Source organism: Phalacrocorax carbo, chromosome Z (assembly GCF_963921805.1).
Source record: "Phalacrocorax carbo chromosome Z, bPhaCar2.1, whole genome shotgun sequence".
Taxonomy (NCBI): domain Eukaryota; kingdom Metazoa; phylum Chordata; class Aves; order Suliformes; family Phalacrocoracidae; genus Phalacrocorax; species Phalacrocorax carbo.
In genome coordinates this window covers 6,604,410-6,624,536 of record NC_087548.1, presented here as the reverse complement: position 1 = coordinate 6,624,536, position 20,127 = coordinate 6,604,410, and the positions used below count along the sequence as shown (strand labels likewise).

The window sequence follows — 20,127 nt, the reverse complement described above, 5'->3', positions numbered from 1 at the left end:
TAATTGCCGAATCTGTTGCTAAGTATCTGTGATCCTGGTGACTGGCAAAGTGTTTTGGTTTCTTTCATCTGCTGTGGGGAATTGAAGCAGTTGTGAAATGGAAGTTGGGTGGGTAAGTCCTCTTTCTTTGGATTTATGTAACTTTTGGAGGAATGATGTTATGAAAGAAACTTCCTAAATGTAAGCCTCTGAACAAAAGAGATTGACGATACGGGTGTCTTTTGCAAGTTCAGCTGTAACAGGTTTGTGTTGCAGTGGGTTACACCTCTGTTCATACAATGCCATTGGTAAGCTGACATTTCTAATGACCTTTTATAATCACTTACTTCCTTTTCTCACTCATTTTATGAATAGTCATGTACTCACTTCAAGAGTTTCCCACCTTGTGGTCTCCTCTTACAGTTCATATTCATTTCAAAATGGGTTGGGCTTCCTGTAAAGGGTAGCACAGTGTAGACTGAAGTTCAATAGAGCCTTTCCTTTCTACAGGAAGGGGCGGACCAAAAAACTCATAGTGCCCTTTTTTGCAGGAAAGGCCTCAGAAATGGCAGTCAGCAAATTGCTTTTCTTCTTTTGAGGCAGTTCTGAATGCATGCTCTAATATGGTGCCCTGTTCAAGATGTAAAACTTAGGGCTCTGACCTTTCTAGTGAGTGATGATCCCATGGCAATTTCCCTCCTGAGTTGGAGCGTGCAAGTCCTGGTGATGATGTTTTGTCCAGGCTCTCATTCAGGAAATATATTCTGCCAACTTGACTTGACCCTGCGCCCCCAGTAGGACACATTATTCTTCACTTCCTGCCCTAAATTGCTGTGTACTGCCACCTTGCCTTGAAGGGTCTTTTGTTCCACTTCGGAGGTAGGTTCATTTCAGTGGTGGATGAAGGGAAGCTGTATGGTTTTGAAAAGCAATTTGAGAGCCCTCTGAATGAAAAGTGCTTCACACATGAAAAAATTAGTGTTATCAATTGTCATTGTCAGCCTCAAATCCTGAATTTGAAAGAGTCATTTATACTCCTTAAAGGCAAACACGCAGCAGTGCACTAAAAGACAACTAAAGCAGCTGAAGAAAATGCTGTCTCATGTCATTTCAGGCTCTGCAATCCAAGGGACCATTAATAACTATTTTGTTGTTTTCAATGATCTTTCTACACGGGCGGAGAGGGAGAAAGTTGGAAGAGAGAAGCTGCACTGCTGACCACTCCAAGCGGTGCCATGCCTTATGTGTTAACAGCTTACCTGCTGCAAGGACACTCAACCAGGGCAGCAACAACATGCAAATGGATGAGGGAAAGGCATAGGTCAAGATTTGAACTTGTCCCCTTGATTATGATATAGGAAGGACCATCTTTCCCCATCACTCTCTGACATTCTGGCTGCATTTGCTGCCTTTCCCACTCTGCCTTGTTCCCATTTCCCCTTAGCAGATGCCAATGTGTGAAGACACCATGGCAAGGTCAGCATCAGTCAGCCACCTTTGAGATGACAGATGCCATGTGAATCCAGATCCCATCTACACTGAGGCTCATGCAAACCGAAGGGCCTGCTCAGAGCTGCTGAGAGCTGTGAGGTGCAAGGAAAGTGCAAAGGCTTTGTGGAGGGTGGCAGATGGAGAGAAGGACCTGCTTGTTGGTTGGAGTGTTGCGCTTGCAAGTTTGTGGAGCACTTCACGCCTACCTCAGCATGGGTGCAAATTGCTGCCCAGGCAGAATGGTGGCAGTTTGCACCCTCTTTTTACTCACATTGTACCAGAGTCAATGTCAAGACAAGATGAAATTCAGGTCCTAAATCTCAGCAGGTCATATGTCTGGAATTGTACCCAATATGGTTGTTCTGCATTCAACAAATGTTCAGTCATGACAGTGGTTATTCATGGAAAATATGTTCCGTTGAATTTTCCAGCAGCTTAGGTGATGACTTTTCCTGATTTTCTCATGAAAGCCTGTTCTTCTGTTGAGTTGACCATGTTGATAGGAACATTTTTTGGTGTTGCTCCATCTAAAAAACCCCTTTTTTTCCTCATATCCTTTTACCTTTTGCTATATCCCACTTGGTGAGTTTCTTGTTCATTCATAGGAGTCTGGTTTGGTGAGAGACAGTAGCAGCCTAAGACACCTGTATACCTTGGGTTTAAAGTTTCCTTATATACATCAAAATCAGGTTTTAAAACATTACCTCTTGGAAACCACTCAGAAAGCTCTGTCAAATAAAACTGTTACCAAAGTGGTCTTTGTAGAAGAAAAAAATCCCTTGTGTAGGAGAGAAATAATTCAAGCTATAGTTTGAAAGTCTTTATAATAGGTGGAAGAAGAAGTGGTTCAGTGTCTGTGGAGTCAGCTCACCCCTCAGAGATGCTGGTTCAGTCCCTCAGTCTGCCACAGGTTTCCTACACAACCAGATGTGTGATTTAATTCCCACAAGACCTTAGCTCTCTTTATAAAGCAGTGAAAGCAGCACGGATATCCTTTGTGTTAAAGAATGGGGGAGTACTTGGTTATTAGCATGGTGTAGGCCTTGCCTGAGGTAGGTTAACACCAGCTTGAAAGATAACATGGCTCCTACTAGCATTATGACAGAGGCATGTTTTATTCTTTGGTTTTTTTAATGTTGTATCTCAAAAAGAACCAGACAAAAATCTGGTCTAAAGTAGGGGAAAGAAAAAAGAAAATAAAAAGCCATGTGATTCACTGCAGGGCTAAATCTCCTCTGCAACTGGTTCCAGTCTGGAGAATATATTCACAGCTGGGTTATAAACCCTCAAAACCAGACAAAGTAACCTTAACTAACACAACATTACTAAGGCACTGCTGTAATGGGATCATTCCACTATGGCTCATGGGCACATTTTAAGTGTCATCAATTTAGTCTACAACTGGAGTCTGTTAAGTGCAAAACCATTTTAGCAACTGTATCTTACATACAGGAATGATCGAATATTAATATCTTTTGTTGAGAAGAAATATGGAGAGGAAAATGAAAAGCCACAGGAAACCTCACTGTCCTTCCTCAGGTATTGAAGTTCATTTTTGGACGGCAGCAGGATCAGTCTAGCAGCTGAGCATTGGTGTAGGTAACCAGGAAATCATCCCTCATTCTCCAATGTTGATCTGTTCTGAAAACGTAGCCAAGTTATTTCACCTCAGTTTTCCTTCTTAGTCTTATCACTACAAGGCTGTGACTTGATTGACAGCATAGTTATTTCACTGCATTGTCGGACTGGGTTAGACTCTAGCTGCATGACACTGAGACTGAGAAAATAGGGGAAAACTATGAGGGACGAGGCCCTGTGTTCTGTCCCACCAAAGACGCCCATCACGACCATTTTGGTAGTTGATGTCAAGGCCTTTAAAAAGAGCTCAAAATGTTTTGCAACTGAGTCAGAAATGTGATTACCTTACCCCAAAGCTGGGGTCAGAAAGATGATAAAATTAACTTTCTCACCCTATTTATTTCTCAATACCCCCTGGGCTGCTTCGTCTTTTACGTTGTGACCTGTAGGCATGTGAAAACGTGTGATGATGAGATGGTGCAAAAGTTTCCATTTGGATATAGATACTTGTGTTGTCCATAAGTGTTATGGGCCAAGACTTGGGTAAGTGTCCTGAGGCTGCCTGAGTATCCATGTAAACTGAATTACAGGAGATGTTAGCCACTTTCCATGAGCTTTTTGTTCCCCGGTGATGCAAGGTTGGAGCTGTTGTAGGCTTTTTGCAGGACACTTCTATGGTTTGACTTTATGTGACTGACTGACTGAAGTGTTTTAGAGGCATCCATACCTCCCACCACTGATTGTGTCGGGAATGGAGGCTTTGAGATGAACCACAGCTATCTTCATAAGGAAGTTGATTGAAATATCTCTCTCCCTACAAGTCATTGGTTGTACTTAGAAAACAAGGGAATGATTCCTGATGAATAAAGCCTGCATTGTATTTTGTTTTATCTTTTTATCATTATCAAATCATGCTGAAGAGGCTGCAAAGCGAACAAACTCTCAAGCTTAATTTCTGAGAAGCTGCTAGGAAAAAGACAGGGCATTTCAAAATCAATATGAAGTTTGTATTCCAAAGAGCAAATGGGAGAGTCATTATAAGCTGCTTTACTTCTCATCTCTAATTCCCCATATTCATAACTTAAGCCCTGTCATTTGGATTTATCCTCTGTGGCCCACAGTGACACCAGGAAAAGTGTTTCTTTTTAATTCTGAGGCAAAAAAAATAACAATGCTGCAGGGTAGGATCATATTTCCACAGAAGTTTAGGGCTTAAATGTTTCATGTTGGGCACCAGATTTTGCTGTCTTCTCCCCCTCCCATATGTCCCCCTCCACCCTAGGACACAAACAGTGTAATTCCAGAAAGAAAGGGCACTGATACAGCCAATCCTGCATATGACTATTGCTCTGTCCTTGGAGATGCCATCACTAAATCTAATGATTGGCTTTTGCTGACGGGAGTGTTTCAGCTAGACTGGAGAAAGCAACAGGGGCGGTAATCTAAGCTTTGCCATCATTGGGTGATCTGTGTTATCTCCATCCACTTCTCCTATTTCAAGTGGCTTTCTAAACTTCTTTCTCCTTTATTACTTCTTGGTTTGTCTTATCTTGGCACTTAGAGCATCATAAATACGGTTTCCTCACCAGCAATACTTTTAATTACACCTGAAAATGAACCTTACACCTGACTCAGCCAACCCAACTGAACTATTCATAACACAAAAAGGATTGATGTTGAATTAACTAATGTCTTTAAAATAAGGAAGGCTTCCTGTTTAGGTTGCTTTTTGGAGAAAATACCACAAGCTCAAATGTTATTCTGATAAGCAGCCTTCAGAGGAGATTTTTGGGTTTGTGGGTTGGTTTTTTTTTTCTTTCTTGGGAAGTCAGGAATATGTTTAGAGGACGTGGTGTTACTCATGTCCAGAAAAATCCCACAACAGTATATTGAGGAGAAGCTGATCAACAACGGTTGACTTCTGGCAAGTCCAGGCAGTGACAGCTTGTTCCAGCAGCACCATCTCCCTGCTCCTGTGTTTATTGAACTGGACTTGAGATTACATGATACTCTGCTGGCAAGTTTTGGAATGAAATTTGGTGTGAACCCAGTACTTTCTGTCATCTGCTAAGCCCTTATTAAACCCCACTATTACTTTTTCTAACTCCCCTCTGGACTTTGAATTACACTGCGGTGAACATAGCACACGTGAGTAAGAGCTTAAGGTCTTGCTCACTTGGGTGGTCCCATTAAAAAGACCAGGTTTGCTGTCTTGGCTGCAGAGCCATTCCAAACATTGCTGCTATTTTTCTTCCCCAGCATTTCCCACCTGCCTTTTTTTTTTTTTTTAACTTCTTTTTTTTCCGTGCCCAATCTATTAATATGCATTTTAACCAGTTAGCTTTGGAACCAAAATATTAACTGCATAGGAGGCAGATTTTCTGAAGGTTCATAAAATATGTATCGGAGCTGGGAATATAAAATGCTCCCATTTTGTAGCAGACAAAATGTATAAAGTGCTGAGTGAAAATTGAGAGGGACCCAACTTAAACCTTTGAAAATCACTGCCAGTTCCAATATGCTGTATTTATTTTGACTTGGAGGGCTCAATCCAGTCCAGATGAGGTCATTTGGTTGGGAGAACACGTGTCCGTGCAGAGCCTGGAGGGAGGGAAGCCTGCAGGATGCTTCAGCTCCGAGGTGTTGAGCTGCCAGGGAGCAGCGGTGGGAGCAGGGTGGGCAGGCCATCTATGTGTTGATCCTGGCACCAGAGAGTAACTCTGGGGTGGAGGTGTTGTAATCTTTAAGTTGATGTCTTTTAAGGCAGATGGGACAGTGTAGCTTTTATATCCTCAGCTATAAGTGGAGGCAAAGCTGGACGTGCTCTCAGAATTTGGGGATGGGGGAATATATTTAGGTAGGGGCATCTGTAGCTACTCGCTCCTATGACTCCACGTGGCAGAGAGCCTGTTGTTTCATTTGCACAGCTCTGTCTTTCAGCTTGCTGTCTTTAACCCTTGCCCTCTCAGCTCCTGGTACCTGCCCAGCACCATTTTACTTTTCCCTCCCTCTGCTCCTGCATCTTCCCTTACACTCGTCTACAAGATTAATAGTTCAGCCATTTGTCTCTATGAAATTTCACTTTTCTCTCCTGGAGCTCCATCCCTGCAGCTCACTGCTCCAACCCAGCAGGTGGGAAAGGCTCCTGTGCCCTCCCCAAGAAGCCCTGTCCTCCCCCTCCTCCCTCCCCGACTCCCTGCCAGCAGCCTGTTTGCCAACACTTTGCACAAGGAAGCTGCCTCTATAAAAATAAACCGTGCTGAAATCTGAGAGACAGAAACCACGCCAGCCTCACACTTCATTATTGGTAATGGCAACCTATTTGATTTCCATTTGCAAACAGTAGCCTGCATATGTTCCTCACCATGGAGCCCTTCTCCCTTCGCTCTTTTCTGCGCAAATTCAGGTTCCCTGTGCCTGGTGCTTAGTCTGGTTTGTGGTTTGCTTGCTGTGAGCCACAGACACCCCTGCTTCACAATTAAAGTATGGAAAAAGCCTGTTAAGTCACCGACTTAATTGCCTGGTTACTCACCGCCAACACAAGGTTGCCATCTGCAACAGGCTTGAGCCTCTCCTCCCACCTCTTTTACCTTTATAAGATTTTTTTCCTTGAAGAGAGCTTTTGTTGCTGATTTACACCAGAGAAAGCCAAGGGAGACAGGCCTGTATTTTCTTTTCTTACCTGCAACATTCACTGCCACATGGGCATTGCTTGGGGTCAGCTGGCCATCCAAACACTGAGCTCCTGCACCTCCAACACTGCCTGGCTGTTACGGCGTAAGCCTGGACTGAGAATTTAGGATGAAACTTCATTTTCCAGAAGATGTCTCTATTTAAAAGAAAAAAAAAAAAAGGAACAAAGGTGAAGGAGGAGAAGTAAGATAAACCAAGCTTTATATGATTAGGGTGAATGCTGCATTGCTGCCCTTTAAGCCCAGATGAACTGTGGGTCCATGTCTCCATCACACACAGGGATGGGGTCTCTCAGCTAGGTCCTGCGAAAGACGGCAGCAGCGAGGGGCCCCCAGGAGGGCTCAAGGAGGGGGGGCCCACTCAGGTCCCAAGAAGGAGCTGCCTGTATTGACTTTCACTCGATTTACTGGAGCAATTGAGTTTGTCAGTGAAATGCGAGACAGGCTCAATCAGCTGTCACACTGAGACACTCCTGTCACTACTGTCAATAGCGTCGAGTTTCTGATCCTTTCTCAGATTAGCTCTGTGCCAGAACATCAAATGAAAAGCTGTTTGGGGCACGGGAGGGGAGAAACTCTAAGCAGTTACCTAGGAATCAGTTTACAGACTTCAAAGCGTTGTCAGGTTTACTCTGACGGCCTGTAGCAATGCACAGGGAGCAGTACCGCATTTGGAGTGTAATGTAGACTCTCCTCTTCAGCCCCGTGTTCGCTCGCGGACTGGGAGGCAGGCTGGGAGAAGAATAGAAGCATCTCTCCTAGTGAACCCAAATGGCATGCAAATGGCCTGCCTCCCCTGGAAGAGCTGCTCTTTAGCTTCATGGAATAGGTTGGCTTTCTTATCTTACCTTTCATTCTGAAGGACCCTTCTACATTTCTCTCGGCAATGAAATGAAGCCTTTTCCTGGAAGAGCTGGGTCACGAAAAGGCATCACCTGCAACAACAGGGCAGGAGTGAAAAGAAGGGGGGTAGGTTTGTTACGTAGAAATGATGAAGAGCATAGGGGGAGGGGAGATCCAGACAGCACATCTGAGCAGTTTTTGGCAGTGCTGAGCCTCAAGTGTGCTGCTTTTTTAATTTAATTTTATTTTATTTTTATCCTATAACAAGACAAGAGCTTTGTATCCAGTTAAGTTCTTCCAAGACCTTTTCCTTGAAGTTTAACCAGTTGGATCTGGGATAGACTTTGCTGAGAATGTTTCCATCATGAGGGATGCCAATATGGATGTCTCTACTATGGGAAGAATAACCCATCTGGAGACCTTTTTTTTAAAACTTCAAGGATTTAAGAATTCTCTTTTCTCTGGTCCAGCTGAAACAGCTTATGGCAAGGTGAACTCACCCATTTACACAGAAGCCAAGAGGGTAATGCTAATCCTATTAGAAAATAATCTACCACAAAAAAATTATAATAATAGGGGTGGAGAAGGAACTCTTTTGAGGCAAATTCACAGAGTAATTCTTGTGAGTTTACTCTTTTCTATCATTTTGATATCAATATATGAATCATAAAGATTACTATTTTACTTTCACTTTCATAAAGAAATTAAGCAAGGGAAAAGCCACATTCTAGCATTATTGCTAGAGGGGTGTTTAGAGAATAATGCTCATTTTTGATGAACACTGTCTCAAAGAGTGAGGCAGTTTTCACAAAGAGGATTACCCTGCACAGCACTAATCTAGACTTTTTCCTTGAATGCAATTTTAAAATTCCTATTTTTTTTCCCTGTTACTTGATTCCATTATTAGATTGCTTTTGACCTCAAAATATCAAAGGGTTCATCTCTTCCTCGTTCAAGATCACCACTATCCTTCCCAAGAACCAGCTACAACTACATTTCACTCAATATTTAAACAACTCCCTGTCCAAAACAAATCATACTTTCCCTCCTTGATTGCTCAAAAAAAAAAAAACCACAACCAACCTGCAAATGACCCAGTTCAAAGGACTAAATAAGTGATCTTCAGTATCGGAGGCAAAACTGTTTGCTTCTCTTGGTGGCATGAACGTGAACCTGCCATGGAGAAGTATGGGAAGGACAACAGAAAGGAAAAAACCCACCACATTCTACTTATAGGGTATTTCAAAACAAATGCTGGATACATACCTTTCTTTGACCTTTTCCTTAGATTAGTGGTATAGGCAGCTGCTGTGCTTGTATTACACATTCCAAAGCAGGGGCTGACTCGTGAGCAAGGTAGGTGTGTGCGTGCATGTGTACACGCGCGTGTGTTTGTTATTCAACCTGTCAGCCAAAGGTCTTCAATGCTGGTTTTAGATCTTTGTGTTTTTTTCATAGTTTCCAAGGGGGTGTGTGGGCTTTGTTTATGTTCACTGGGTGACAGGAAACCTAAGAGCTTTTAGTGAATTCAGATATACTCTGCATCCAAGGTGTGAATCTCCAGCCATTTGTGTTTAAAAGCTTTCATTAAGTCTGAGAAAAGAGGAAGAAAATAAACATCTTGCTGCTTTCTAGCTGCACAGGGTTGAAAGGTTTTCAGCCTGTGGGCCCCATCAGGAGAGTATAGGTGCCTACAAAGGGAGAGATTGGAGGAGAGATAAAAAAGGTTAGAACTGCAAAAAATTGCAAATAAAAATCTGAAAGCTGCCGCTGAAGTTGGATTTGGTCTTTGTTTTACCAAGCCCCCATTAAACTGGCTGGCCTTGGTAAGACCCTGATGGAGCGGAGCATGCCCATCGCCCACAGAAGGAGCTTCATGGGAGAGATGATGGCTATAATGAAGGCATGAAGGCAGCCTTAATGACTCCAGCTAATTGCATCCAACCCAGCAGAAAGGGGTCTGGATCACCCCCTCTGTGCTTGACCTCCCTCGCCTGGAAAGCCAGATGGATGATTGCTGCCGCAGGCAGATGTTGACGGCGGTATGGAGAGGGGCGCATGGTTGCTCTGTGTCACCGCAGGAGGGTTTTAGTGTCACCAAGCTGAGAGCTGGCCCATACACCTGGCTCTGCCTTGTGACATGGAGCAAGATGGTTTATCTCCCGGTCTAACCATCCCCCTGCCTCTGCCCATCTGTGGGCTCCTTGAGGCAGGTACTTCCCTCCAACTGCATGTTTGTGCAGTGCCTAATTACAGATGTAAGGGTAATATAAATAATAAGGTTAAAAGTCGCTCTTCTTGGGGGGAGGTGAAAAGGGAACGGAAACGGAGCCGCTACTCAGCTTCCCAGCTTTTCCTGGAATCAAAAAGAGAGTGCAAAGGGTATTGCAGGATATGTCAGACTATTTAGTCCTGAATCATTTGCCATCCTGTTTTTATTCCCCTGCAGATATATTTCAAAGAGAGTGTTTAGATGGAGCTGATGACCTCACTTATAGTTGAGGTTGCTTGTCACTTCTCATGATAAGTCCCTGATTTAGTTGTTTGGGCTGCGGCAACTTAGAGGTTTGAGCTGAAACTTCCCCTCCTGCATGCCAGACTCACACCAAGTTAATTTCAGAGGAGGGAAATTTTCAGTGTGTCACTAAAACCATGCTGATTTTATAATTGGAGAAGATGAGTCTTACTTTTTTATCTTTTAATCTTCAAAATGCCCTAACTATTCCAGTTATGCCATTATACACCAGCCCTTAAAGTGGTGGGAAGACCCGAGATGAAGTGGCCCCACATGCTGGGCACTACCCAGGGTGCTGTCTCCTCTTCTCCTCGGCACGAGCTTTCCCTGAGTGGCAGTGGCAGTCCAGCCATCTTTCCAGAGACAGCAATATGATGGGAAGAAACCAAACAAACAGGGAAGGCAGCAAGTGAGTTTCAATGTCAGGATGTCAGCGGAGGTGAAGGCTTCCCCTTTGTCTGTTGTATAGACACAATAGATACAATTTCAGGTCAAAGTGAAGTACTGCTAGATGTGCGTTTAGGTTTTCCTTTCTTTTCCATCCTTTCAGGTGACGATGAGGCAGGTTTGTGGATGAGTTTTCTGGGAGAATGAATTATCCATTACTCTTGGTTTGGTTTTTAAAAATTTTTTTTAAATGTGTGTAGGATTACATGAAAGTTCTTTGGTTTTGTTCAATCTGCCTACTGTCACTGATAATTCATTTACAATTGATTGCCGGAAGAATGAGTCACTGACCCCATGGACAGGTATGGTGGTTCCAGAAATGATCAGTGGCTGAACAGCAGCATGCTACTTGGGTTTCTATGCAGGAGTGTTGTTGTGTCTCATCCCACGTGCACACCACCTGGGTGATAGAGGACCTGCACCCAGTAGCTGGGAGTTAGAAGTAGATTACTATTTCCAGTCTTCAGGTCCTCCAAGTCTCTTGACCTGTGTTTCTTCAAGACTCGGTACAGTGGCATCTCATTTGAACAAGAGCCCTTGAATTTCTTCCATAATAATTATGAAGTTTTTTTGTTTCATACTCATATTCACTTTTTGTTATTTACCTAAGATTGTGAGACAAATTTTCCCCTGCTTAAATCAAGTCTTTCCTGGACCATTGAAAATCATATTTGAACTCTGTTCATCTCCAGTCTTGCTGGGTCACCCTGGAGTTTGTCTCTAAGTGAGTTCTTTTGTCTAATAATGGAGGTAGCACAACTACTTTATCTCAGAGGCTGGGGCCAGGAGACATCCACTAGTGATCATGGTAACAGATTACATTTATTCCAATAATTCAGGTCCTAAAATTACTGAAAATAAGGTTTGCATCCAAGTGTGGACATATTTACCTACATAGGATTTTGTAGAGATCTGTGAGATTTAAGACTAATCATAGACTCATTAAGCTTGGAAAAGACCTCTAGGATCATCAGATCCAACTGTCAATCCAACACTACCATGTCTCCTAAAAGAAAAAGTAAATTAAAAAAAAAATTAAAAGTAAATTAATTTAGATCTTCTTAAATAATGTAGTTGCTCTTGAATTGTCTAATGAGTATTTCCACTCCAGTTAGATTTTTTTTCCCCTAGTATTACATTTGCTGCTATGGAAAAGATGCTCACAGCATAGCTTAAGCAAAGATCATATCCCATACTGGAGAATCCCATTTACTGTTAAAGCACCGTTTTCAGCTGTTCCCTTCTGTACAACGCACTTCTCTCTTCCTATCTCACTTCCCTTCTCCACTCCATCTCCAGTAATAGTAGCAAATAGTCCTTCTATACCAGCTGTCATCTACCCAGTAACAAAAAAGGTGGTGGAGCACAGTTTCCATTGAGTCTCAGCAAACTTGGTATGCAGCAATGAAAAACTCATTCTTGCCGTGCCAAAGTTCCTAACTTTGCCGATTCCTTTCAGTTTGTTCGAGCATCAACATTTGAATCTTTACCTCCTGCCTACGTTATCCACTTAGCACTCAGCTGGATCCAGGAGTGGAAGGAAAAATGGAACCAGAAAAATGCTGGCTTGCACGGGCTGAGTTTTGTTTTGGGACCTGCATAGGCAGCTCTTTTGATTTTTAAGTGTTATGATGTGAGGCATGCAATGGTTTGGTTTTCCCCATTTCTTTTTTCCTTTTAAATATCTGCAGCAGCATCAATAAGTGATGAGGCTTAAATTATAAATTCACTGAAACTCAGAAGGTGTATAAATAAGATTTAATCTGTATGATTTTAAAGCTAATTCAGTGTTTCCAGGAAGCCTGGCCCACAATCTTCCAATATTTTGACTTTAGCAGTATTAGCAACTCCAATTATAGTGCTGTTGATAGTGGCTCGCATATAGGTATGATCTTTAATCCTAAAGTGGGTATGATTCACTGCCAAATAACTATCACTTCTATGTTGGCAGCTACAACACACTTCCCTTGTAAAAGCTGGGTCCTCTTCCTATATCTGTGATAGGTATATTGGCCCACATCTCTGCTTCCTTACAACACTCCCAAGACTAAATGTCTAAAAACTAAACCACAAATTTTTATGCTTAGTTGTTCTGATGAACCCAACTGCTCTTTCTTATCACATGCAAATGGAGGTTTTACAGTGTGGCTGCCTTTTCCTATAAAAAGAGACAATTGTGGTTTTCATTTTTAGGTTCTAAATAGCTGTAAAAAAATGAACCCTAGGCTCTAAGACATTATTTAGGAGTGACACCAGATTTTTAATTATTTTTCATTCAGTAGCTCCAAATGAACTTCTCTGGTTTAAAAATTGGGCTGAAATTTGAATAAAGGGAACCACAAAAGGGTCTTTCAGTTTTTCTGCTGGATTCTGAAATGCTAGAAAATACTGGAGCTGCATTTTAAAGGTTTTATCTTCATCAGCAAGGCTCACAAATTATGGCTTGACGCAGGTAATGTGACTCTAGGTGCTATAAATTGTGAATTTATGGGAAAGCCATTACATTTGTGAGAATTTGCAGAAATGCATATTATTTCTAAAAAAAATGCCTGTCTGTTGAGCATGTATCAGCTCCACCAAATGCGATGGAGCAGCCTCAAGCCAGGTGCTGACAAGACTTTCCTGATCTCCCTGTGACCCCCGCTGCAGGAGGTGAGCTGGCAAGAGGAATTAGCAGGAGCAGGGAGGAGAATATGGTTTGTTTGTTTCTTCTTGCTTGGAAAATGTGTGTGGCTGTCAGGGCCAGAGTGTTTTCCTGACACTTGAGCTGCCTCTCCAGCACCGCTCCTTGTGGGCTACATACTCATCTTTTATCGGGAGGATGCTGGCGTGGTGAGAGACAGCCCTTCGTAGAAAGTCAGCGGAGTATTTCTACACAAACATTAGGAGGGCTCAACTCTTTTATTTTTTCCCCTCTCTGAAGAACCCTTTGCCCGTATTTCCTTCCCCCCCCCCCCCCCCCCCCCCCCCCATTTTCTGAAGGCTGAGAAATGCCTCAGGAATGCACTTGCTCGTTCTCCTTTCGCAGGCCAGCTCTCCCAGTGATGTATTAATTAGCTGGAGCACTGCACACTAACGAGTAACTGCAGGCTGATCTCGTTAAACATTAATGCTTAACTAGAAAAGCAAGAGCTGTTAAAGATATGCCACTCAATGTCATCCATGTCCAAATGTAAAAGAAGTCAGCAGCTGAGCTACTGGCATTTGTGTTTCCAGAGGGAGTGAGAAGGGCCGCGTAGCTCAGATCCCTTTTCCAGAGCCGGCTGGGAACACCTCGACCACAGATGGGTTTCTGTGCTCTTTTGATTGCCTTTAGCATTGATTCCAGCCCTTTCCCCATCATCAGCCCTCTCTCAGGGAGATAAATGAGCAAGTCCTTGTGCCCACACTGCTTTTTCAGCGTTTTTCATGCCTTGTTTTTAGTGGTTAAGTCCAAAAACCAGCACAGGTCTGCTGTTTATCCTCTCTTTAATCACAAGCAAAGGGTTACAGCTGATGTTTTAAAACATGAAAGTTTCAAGTCATGTAGTTACACCCCAATGGAGAAATCCAGATTAGTGGTTGTCTTGATTACTATTGACTTTGCTGGATATTTTAGGCAACCCCATTTGAAAATATTGACCTTATCACCACTTTGCTTCAGTTTACCCTTGGAGAAACTTTTCAGGAGAGCTTTTTGTATTGTGAGGCTTGACATATACCAGGAAAAATATCTTGACTACCTCATGAGAAAGTTTCAGAGCTGGAAATGCTGCTGCTGAAAGTGAATAGCGCTTCCCCAGAAGCCCTGCTCCTACTCTTCTTCAGGCATGTTCCTTTACAGCCTGGCTTTGCATGAGCAGCTGCTGGCAGCACTTCTACCTTTTCATTTGCTTGGGCAAAGATGGGATTTTGTATGCAGGTCTTTATAACTGTCTACACGCAAATCAAGTACAGAGTTTTGCATGGGTTTTTATGCTCAGCTTTCCAAAGGGCTACCTGGCATAGCCGGCATATAAGATACATTTCAGGATCTATAGTAGACACAGAAGCCTTTTAACTTACTTTCTGCCTCCACCTTCTCTCCAATATCATAATAAAGACAGCAGCCAGTACTTTTCCTTACCCTCCAACTGTTTGCATTATGCAATTTGATTGCAATTGATAATTCATTAATCATTTCCTATCATGGTTAATATTTACCCAGCTTGCTACTGTGCAGCAAGGGTGATGGGAGGGGCAGGAGCAGGGAAGTGGAAGATGCAGTCAGGGAAGCACAAAATGTATGGGAACACCAGGTCTTCAGAAACAGTCTCTATTTCATTTCTTTTATTTTATTTTTTTTAAAAGATGGATGTTTCCATGGTGCTGCCACCAGCAGTTCTGTAGGACTTGTCTTGATTTTCTTAAAACAAATCACAGAATGTTCCTTGGTTGTCGTTGTGGCAGCCTCGGCTCTATGGCAGAGCTTTTTTTCCTGGACCTCCAAGCACTGCCTTTTTCTGCCTGAAGAAGTGAAATCAAAAGGCTTACTGCTGTCTGTTGGGATTTTGTTGCTGTTGTTGGGGATGTTTTTTGGTCTCCTAGAGTGGTTCTTCCTCAGACCATGCTTAAAAGCCACCGTGTTTGATTTCCCCCCTAATAATGTTAAGACTGGAACTGGAGCTGCATCTGCTGCCTGATCCTCCTGTGCCTGTGTCTTCAGACGTTATGTCACAGCTCCCAGGGTTGCTTGCTGACTCCAGCCGGCATCTCCAGGGGACAGAGACCAGGTTCCCTTCCCTGTGGCAGCAGCAGTGCCCACATTTAAGGAGCTGCAGTGCTGAGCCGTGACTGCATTAGTTCTGCTACATTAGAACAGAAGCAAAGAGCTTAATTTAATTCACCAGCCTGTATATTGACACCTGAGGGTCACTAATTCACTGTCATGTATTCTCAGTGAAACCCAGCTCTTTAGCAGTCAGATTTTTTTTTCTTTTTCTTTTTAATTTTCTTTTTCAAGAGCAGAGCCTTGCAAGGCAAATGCTAATTTTCTAGAACTGGAGAAAAATATCTCCTTGCATGGATCACAGTAGGTCTGGATGACTCTCTTTTGCCAGTGTCCACAAGGGATGGAAGATCACGTATCTCTTTTTATTCTTTCTTTGAAATATATAAATTGATCTCTGTTCTTTCATTTTGTGATTAGCACCATCAATAAAAAAGTTGATTCACAGTGGCATATGATTGGCCGTAAAATATTTATTCACCACAGGCTGTATTTGGACATCATTCAAGGGCTTTGAGCCTATCAGATACTTCACCCCAGTCTGTCTTCGCAAGAGATAGGATCAAGTCCTGTAGTAGCATTTGCTATGCGTAACTTCCAAGAATTAAACCTTGCCTGTGTTGTTTGTGCATGAAGACCCATTAGGCTAAATTAATCCCTAGGGTAAACGTACAGACTTCAACAGAATGTTATCAGGGATAAATTAGGCCTATTGATTTTTAATGAGGCTCTTACCTGAATAAAGAAAATAGAGTTTCTCTCCTTTTCAGGTCTATTTTTCTACTGCAAGTGTCACCATATGCACCTGCTTTGATCCTAGATTTTTAAATTTTACATTTCTAAAAGGATCAGAAAATACACTCTTTTTTTTTCCGTGCAACTTTGGGCAGTGCCATTAGGCAGTGGGGTATGTTTCCCAGAATTTATACATCTCCAAAGACCCTTTTTTGAAAAACAAGTGAATAGACAGCCAGAAAAATTACAGACTTCCCCTATTTTAAGGCTGATCCTCCTCCTCGAGAAAGCACCCTCATTGCAAGGGGTTTTTCTCCATGCTAATGAAAGTTAGAGAAACCATTTTGAGAAGGACAAATTGGTTTGTTTTATTGAGCTGATCTGGCTGAGGTAAGCCATACCTTGCTCTTTCATGACAAGGGTTTCTAGCATCACCCCATTCTCCGAGCAATATTCTTGAAATGTTTTTACCTTCTTGCTCTTATTCCTTCCTGACCAACCTAGGGCTTCTCTGGTGCCTCCTGTCCCAGGTACAAGTTTCAAACAAGTGTAAACAGCAATGCTTTCAAGCACTGGATCTCCATGTCTTTGTAAAAAGCAACCATAACCTTTAGACGGTGAATTTGGGGGCTTTTTCTGTGACCTGTGATGTTCAGGTAGTGATTGATTTTAGCCTGACTTCCCGAGGGTACTCCCCGAGCTGAGGTCTGGTTCTGCAGAGACGGTACCATTTCTCTGGTTCATTGATGGCATCCAAAACCAAGCATGAGCTGGGGTGTCACAGGACTGTGGTATCATACATGGCTGCAGGGGGTGTCTGCGAGTGTCTGGGTGCCCTTTTGGGTGTCACTTCGTTGTATGTCCTAGCATGACCAGAGATGTATGTTTGTATTCTGAGCTGCATGGTTAAGGAAATTTTGCTGTTAAACTGATTTGTCTGAATGCACCAAATCCTGGTTAACTTGCACCCTTTATAATGTTTGATTTAAATTATTATATTTAGAAATTAAGAAACATTTGTGCATTCCTTAACAACTGCTAGATAGATATTGGTTGGGAATAAACTTTGCTTAATAACTGGCTGGCTTGGTTTTAACCACTGATCTAAATGGCAACATGTTTGCAGACTCCTGAGTCGTCATTTTGTGTTTCCAAATGTATCTTGGTAGTGGAAGAAATATTTATATTTGCTAAGAAAGAGGTTCTCTGTGCCCTTCCAGCATATGTGGTAGAGGTCAAGGGACCGAACACAAGCAATATTAACTTCAGGTATAAACCTGTCATACTTCTTGAGTATTTCTTGAAGTGTGTGTCTTTTTCAGGTCTATCTGTTAAATTTAAGTTATTTTGGTCATTTTCACTATGTACATCATCCTGGTGAGGAAGGGATGGATGGATATTTTGAAGAAGACAGTTATATGAGATTTCCTCCCCCTCCCATTAATTTCAGGTCTGTGCCTTTAACTTTTCTTTATCTTGGTTATCGCTTTAATTCCTGCGCTTCCCTGGGCTGTGGTAGGAACTACAATTCTCTAGTGCATCTCTCTAGGCATTGCAATGCCTTCTGTAGCATTTCATAGCAAAACTAAAAGGAAACTCAAAATACTTAAATTGGAATTTTACTTTGGAAAAGCAATCATATAGGAATATTCATACAGGGCCTGGTGCAAGCCCTTATTTAAGTAATACAAAACACCAGATGTAAACTTCTTACAGGCCCAAGTATGGGATTTGCAATGTGATTCTTTCTTATATACATGTCTTCCTTCCCAGGAAACACTACAAAACCCTCCACAGAACCTGTCATTGGCAGCAGAGATAAGGAATGCTCCGATGCAAAAACATACCCTAAAAAGGGAAAGGCCAATATTGACTTGCAGCAAAGCTTAAGCCCTTTAAACTCACCCCTAGACAGGAAGAATCAATGTCTCTTTTAAAAAAAAGTGCCGCTGCTGTTATATAGCAGACCATTAAACTATGCTAACAGTTGCATATTTTGTATTCAAAACTGGGCCGCTGTGTATATAAACATGGGAAGGTTCTGTAGCTGTATATGTCCAGATTTTTGACATGTGTAGGTGGAGCCAGTGTAGGAAAGCCTATTCAGGGGTTAGGAGCAGCTGCCCTAATGGAATATTATTGACTTTAGTTACATCAGGGGCTAAATATAGATTGGGCAGCAACGTACACAGGGCTGCATCTGACAGCCAGGACAGAATGTGCTGCTCAGCGGACAGACGGATGGATGTTGTTCCCTGCGCAGATGCTCCCTTTAGGTTGGCGAGCTCTCCCAGGCCTTCAGCCGGAGTTGCTACCCCTGTGATAATCCTGCTGCCAGCCACCCAGGGCTGTGGATCTGGCCCCGAGGGAGGACGTGGGGCTGGTCTGGACAGAGGTCTCCTGCCGGCGCCTGTTGACATGGCTCCCCGATGTCAGTGGTGTTGCGCTGATTTATACGTGGTGACTGACTGATCCCAGGAGTTACAGTCAAAGATGAGAGGAATATGTATACTTCAGATATTTTGCCCTGCCCTTCCTCTGTTGCCATCCTCCATCCCTGTTTCTCCCTCACTTGTTCCCAGTTGCACTTTCTCATGCACGATTTAGATTTTGAGAGGGGGTTCCCCTTCTGTCCTTGATCCCCACCCCCAAGTTGTGCTTTTGAAGGCAAAATCTGCATTTCCATTAGCATTCTTCAAAAGCCTTTTCCCAGCCTGGACCAAGAAAAGATGGTCCACATGTGCCACATCTGTGCTGTCGACATGAGTGTCTGTCCCTTTGCTCAAATTCATGGAGAAGGAGCATGGAGAGATCACCTCTGCGATTTCATCTTGATTCTTTGGAGCTAGATTAGCTAGAAAACAGCCTGTTCTTTCTCTTAGTGAATGAGGATGAAGCCTTTCGAGGTAATTGGATTTGAACCTTTTCTTTTTCTTTCCCCTTCCAAGCCTTGACTGCTATTTTTAAGCCAGGAGAACACCGGTGTTGAAAGGAGCCTGCTCATCCTGAAAGGCTCTCTGGAGGGGTGTCACAGGGTTACAGCACATCTCAGTGCAGAGGCGTTAAGGAACTCTGAAGACTTGGCAAGCCACGGGGATGCCAAAGGCAATACCCAAGGTGCCCAGAAGTTCAGACAGCCTTTTTTCCTTTTCCTTCCTGGAAAGGAAAGCCCAAGGCTGTTGTATTAGAGGAAGTGACAGTTTTGACGTGAAGCAGACTTGGTAGCCCAAATGCACCAGATTTGTGATTCTTCTGCAGAAAGGAGTGCTCACATCCCCTTGTTGCTCTGTTCTCCCATGGATTTAAATCTTGCTGAGATGCACAGACAGGACCTGTATGGTGTCCCAAATGCCTTATGAATGCACAAACCATTAAGGCCAGACTTCTCATCCTCTAAACTTTCTCCAGTGCACAAGTTACAGGCAGTCATCTAGTCGTATGTGTAATGGTTAATAAAAATCAGTATTTTTCTGAAAAAAACATGTAAAGACTTTGGAGTCTTAATGAACCCTTTAGCAACACACAGCTGGGAATGATCCATGTTCCAGGACTGTATGTGATTTCTCCTTTATCATCTGTAAGAGGTCTAGAATATTGTACCTTTGCTTTTTCGCTTATCTCTAGTCCTTCCATGTTCACTGAGCATACACATGATCAAGCAAACCCTGGATGTGTGGAAAAGCCATACTATTCCTTTTGGTAAATTCTAGTTACAGCCTCTTTACAATATTCTAGGCATTATGGATTGTACAATTTTAATACTTGCTTCTCATTGCTTAGAGAGAAAAAGTGCATGTTCCCCTCCCATTCACTCTTTGGACAATCATTTTTTGGTTTAGAGTATGAGGAGTAAAGCAGAGTGAGTAGTACATTGTCCTCTGAGATTTATAGTCCAGAAGATAGGTCACAACCCTTAGCCACTCTAAAAATGATCTATACTTCAGGGACCTGGGAGGCAAACCTGTGATATATATCCTAGTATTTCTCAAGCCACCCTGGGCTGTGAATGTGATGCTGGCTTGAGCCAGTCATTAAGAAATGGCATCACACTATGGGGTAAGGAGCATGTGAACAGAAAGGATGTCTTTTCTGGAAAGCTG

The 20,127-nt window shown here is 42.8% G+C and overlaps 1 protein-coding gene and 1 long non-coding RNA gene across 6 annotated transcripts in view; one reads left to right on the top strand and one right to left on the bottom strand.

Annotated features, from left to right (window-relative positions):
- The window catches only part of SETBP1 (SET binding protein 1), a 267,333-nt gene that overhangs the window by 57,486 nt on the left and 189,720 nt on the right, over nt 1-20,127 (top strand). The gene's annotated exons all lie outside the window — the stretch shown is intronic.
- Nucleotides 6,737-8,805, bottom strand: LOC135310649 (uncharacterized). Its single transcript, XR_010370731.1, has 3 exons — nt 8,667-8,805; nt 7,589-7,675; nt 6,737-6,877 (listed from the first exon to the last, which is right to left on the bottom strand). It is a non-coding gene; the product is annotated as an uncharacterized LOC135310649 (long non-coding RNA).